This window comes from Oxyura jamaicensis (assembly GCF_011077185.1).
Source record: "Oxyura jamaicensis isolate SHBP4307 breed ruddy duck chromosome 13 unlocalized genomic scaffold, BPBGC_Ojam_1.0 oxy13_random_OJ72505, whole genome shotgun sequence".
Taxonomy (NCBI): Eukaryota; Metazoa; Chordata; class Aves; order Anseriformes; family Anatidae; genus Oxyura; species Oxyura jamaicensis.
In genome coordinates this window covers 209,529-214,319 of record NW_023304319.1, presented here as the reverse complement: position 1 = coordinate 214,319, position 4,791 = coordinate 209,529, and the positions used below count along the sequence as shown (strand labels likewise).

Below are 4,791 nucleotides of genomic sequence, written 5' to 3'. Positions count from 1 at the left end.
GTCTCGGTCCTTTGCCAGCCATACCAAGAAAACCCACCACCCCCGACAGGACTGCTGAAATAACCGGGGGGAAACCTTCTTGTCTGTGGTGGCAAGAACTCTGTGGGAGGCGACAAGATCCCGGACGAGCCACCAAATTGTGAAAAAATCTCAATAATTTTCTTCAGACAGGATTATCTGTGAAGCTATTTTATTCGCAATTGCAATGGTGGGAGTCCTGCCAATTAGGAGTGCATTTTAGTAAACATATAACCATTTATTCCCTACTACCCAACACCTGATCACCTCCCCTGTTTCCTCATTGGCTGAGTACTACAGGTTCACAAGCTACTCAATGCTCCTCTTTACCATATATGTACAATTTTTTGGATCAACCCTTTAATTTCTCCTTTTTCCTTTTTGTTTCTCTTTTCTTATATTTAGAGAACTTGTGATCTTTGATTTTTTTACTGTTCTCACACTGCTCATCCTGTTTTTCTCTGTGTTCTACCTTATTTTGGAACCTTATTTTGAGGCCTTCTACTGTCCACTTATCTACTTAGCATTTCTCTTTGTTATGACTACTCAACTTCTTTGAATTCTGAAGGTTAGTTTTCTACTGCAAAAACACACTCTACTTCGAAAACATATTCTACTGCAAAAACACAGATTAGTTTCTCACACTTGCTCAAAACCTGGTAGATTTTCTCCACTCAGTTGCTTTCCTGGTGGTCTGTTTGGTTACTGGGTGGGTGGGGGCTTGGGCACTCCTGCTGCAAACGTCCCATATTCCCGCAATAGTAGCAATTTCTACTTTCTCCCCTATCCTGGTTTCAGCTAGGATAGAGTTATTTTTCCTCCTAGTAGCTGGTATGGTGCTGTGTTTGGGATTTAGGATGAGAAGAATGTTGATAACATGCTGATGTTTTAATTGTTGCAGAGCAGTGCTTACACTAAGCCAAGGACTTTTCAGCTTCTTGCTCTGTCCTGCCAGTGAGGAGGCTGGGGGTGCAGCAGGAGCTGGGAGGGGACAGACCCAGGCCAGCTGACCCAAACTGGCCAGAGGGATATTCCATACCATCTGACGTCATGCTGAACAATTAATATGGGGGGGGGGGGGGGCCCCGCCCCGGGCCAGGGTGGGGGGACCGGCTTCTTGGGGATAGGCGGGGCATCGGTCAGCAGGTAGTGAGCAATTGCATTGTGCATCACTTGTTTCGTACACATTATTAGTAGCAGTACTATTATTATTATTATTATCCTTTCTTAATAAACTGTCTCTGTCTCAACCCACAGGCTTCACTTTTCCGTTTCTCTCCCCCATCCCAGAGAGGGAGGGGGGAGGGTGAGTGAAGGGCTGTGTGGTGCTTAGCTGCCGGCCGGGTTAAACCACAACAGCCCTATTGTTACTCCCCTAGTATTACCAATGGCTGTCAAAACTCCTGCTACTACGGCCAAGGTTGTAAATATGGACATTACCATCCCTTTCCATTTACCAAACCAAGATTCCAACCATCTGGTTATGGAAGTGCCTGTTCCTAATTATTCTGCCAATTCACTGGCAGGGGTGGTAAGCCCTTGCAATGCTCTAGTTCTTGTGCCATCCAGGCAGTATTGTTGGGTATAAAAGTACAACAACAGTTGCCCAGCATCATGCACACACCGCCTTTCTCATATCTAATGCTATTCTGTTTTCCCAAGCCATTTTGCTGGAGGCATCTAGTTGTTCAGCGATTCCTCTTATCGCATCCCTTGTATAGTTTATGAATCTCTGCTGATTATAATAAATATAATTAATCCAATCCACATTCTTATTGATTGCTACCCACCAGAACAGTGACTCAAACCCTGCAGCAATTTGATTCCTGGCTTTTTGTTCATCGGGAACTCCTCTAGGCACCCCAATAGAATCTATGTACACTCTATCATCAAATGATACTCTTTTACCTCTTTTGCTTCTTTTACTTCTGGATATTTGTGATGTTTCTCTTTCAAATGCCAGGGTGAAGGGTATAGATAATTGAACAAGTGCACGAGTGCCTCCCCAATGAGATGGTAGGGTGGACTGTAAGATCTTCCCTCCACAGTACCACCAGAGATCTGCCCTGGGGATCTCAAGTCTTGAGCAGTTTCCCATCAAGTCCTTGGTAGCGTTCAAGGTCCTCGTGCACAAGGCAAATCCTTCCAGATGCCGGGTAGCACTCACACCCTGCCGTGAGAGGCAAGCTGTATGGTTACCTATAGCAGTAGAGAATACAGGGGGAACCCTGATATAGCTATCACGCAAGGAAGGGAATAGCAAAGAGAGAGACTTACAGGCCTCATTTCCCTAGGCAGTCTTTTCTTGGTACAATGCAATCATACATTGCATCCCCTGGGAATCCTTGGTCCACCCCAATGGGAAGGGCACTATCTGGGCAGTCGGTCGTCCTGAGGCACAAGCATAGCAATTGCTATGGTTGAGACTCTGGACAGTATATTTGACCCATTCTATCCAGGCATTCACATCGCCATACCCTGTTTCAATCTCAAATGTTTGAACTGCCGCATTTCAAAGAGGGCCTCCTGTTTTCTCTCCTGTTTTCTCCTTAAGTTTCTCCCTATCTTTGGTGGCAATAGAGGATCATTTCCATTTAGCTATTCTCCATATGGCTGTTGGGTCTCTCCCAGTTTTTTGTTCTTTCTGCTCGATTGTCGTTGGGCATTTAAATTTCCACAAGCTAACACCTCACAAGCATTAAACATAACGGATTGTGGTGCATAACCCTCTGTCACAGTCACCCATATTTTGATGGGGTATCCTGTCTTACTTATTATCTGGTCATGCCTTTTCCAAGTTGCCAGTTGATCAAGGCCTTCTCTGAGGCCTACAGTCACTAGAAACAAAATTAGTAGTTGATTTTTCCCTGTCATTATTTTTAGCCCTTAGGTTTCCAAATAATTATCAATACAAAGAATAAGATATATGTACACTACTACTGGAACAAAAACCCCTTGGGAGTACTTCGATTCGCTATAGTCCAGTCCTTTCTCTCAATCAAAAGTCACACTCATTAGTTATCTGTGAAAATAAAAGGTTAGCTTACAATTGTAAGAACTTTCAACAAGTCTTCTGTAGGAACAGCTTCCCAGGTACTAGGGTCGACGGATGCATTCACTCGAGTATAGTGAGTCCAACCTTCTTCCGCAGTTCTTACGGCTGTTTCAGTGGTTAGTAGTACTTGGAATGGTCCTTCCCATTCAGGCCAGAGTTCTAAGTCTTTCCAGGTCCAAATCAGGACCCAATTTCCTGGTTGATGGTGGTGAATGGGGAATTCCAAAGGTGGGGTTTAAGCCAACAACCCACGGGTCCTGAGAGATGACAAAGAAGAGGATGACCCCAGAATATAGTTCTTAAGAAAACTCTCTCTTGTTTTGAATTGTGGTATCTCATCCCTTCTGCCCAAATAGGGTAATCCGAACAGCATCTCATATGGTAAAATTCCTATATCCTTTCTTGGTGCTATTTGAACCTGGAGGAGTGCTAAAGGTAAGCATTTTACCCAAGGAAGTTGGGTTTCTAACATTAATTTAGTTAATTGCTTCTTTAATGTCTGGTTCATTCGCTCCACCTTCCCAGAAGAGGAGGGGTGCCAGGGAGTGTGAAAATTCCACTCAATCTCTAAGGCCTGCATTAACCCTTGCAGTACTTGTGAAGTGAAATGACTTCCTTGATCTGAATCAGTGTTTTCAACTATCCCATATCTAGGGACTATTTGCTTCAGTGATACCTTAGCCACCATGTTCACAGTGGCAGATACTGAGGGGAAAGCTTCCACCCATCCAGTCACGTGGTCAATTAGGACAAACAAGTACTTAAGTCTCCCTACTTTAGGTAACTCAGTAAAGCCTACCTGTATACTTTTGAAAGGTCGAATCCCTGGCTCCCGTCCCCCTCTAGGGGGGATACAGATGACCTTTTTATTTACCTTTTGACATATGGTACATCCTCTGCATATTTGCTTCACTGAAGTGTATATTCCTACACAGACATAGTTTCTTAGCACATCACACATTGCTTGCACCTTCCAATGACTCTCTTGATATAAAAAAATTATTATTTGCCTCATTGGTGCTTTATTCAGCATTTCTCTCCCATCAGGGAGTATCCATTTTCTTTCAGACTTCATGGCTCCTGATTCCTTAAAAAAATCTTTCTCTTAAAACTTTTTAGTTCTTTCTTAGTTTTCAACAATTCCCTGAATCCTCTCTGGATTTATTCTTCGTTTTCCCTCAGACATTAGATGCCTTATATACTTGACTTCTTTTTCTACATATTGTAATTTATTTTTCAATACTCCCAAGCCCTGCTTTCCCAGAAAGTTGAATAGCTTGTTAGTAGCTTCCTTCACAACTTTCTCCTGTCCTGACAATAAAAGATCATCCACATATTTGTAACAGTACTAATCCTGACCAAACTGACCAAACACCACAGCAAATATACCAAAACTTCTAGACTGTTAATTAGATATTGCCTACATCCTCTTTCCCTGCTCATTCAACTTCAAACAGCTCTGTCAAACACTACATACTACACCTTTAACACCTTCAATAACCCTTTTTAACACTTCTTTTTATCTTTCTCCAGCCTGTACTTTCATCAAAGGCTCAGTCAGGGGCCAACTTAATTCCATACCTTTTTCCCTCCAGGATGCTGAAACAACATATCAGTATACCATATTTAATCCCATTTTCCTTCTCTCCTCCATCTTCCACTCCAGATATTCCTATTTGAAGTGGCCAGCCTGGCCACACTTCAAAGCCTGTCCCTGA

General features: G+C 43.1%; 1 long non-coding RNA gene across 1 annotated transcript; it reads right to left on the bottom strand.

The window, feature by feature from the left end:
* Positions 1-3,074: 3,074 nt before the first annotated feature.
* LOC118157878 lies at positions 3,075-4,383 on the bottom strand. The gene is made up of 2 exons (XR_004746734.1): positions 3,948-4,383; positions 3,075-3,330 (listed from the first exon to the last, which is right to left on the bottom strand). It is a non-coding gene; the product is annotated as an uncharacterized LOC118157878 (long non-coding RNA).
* Between the last annotated feature and the right edge of the window lie 408 nt (positions 4,384-4,791).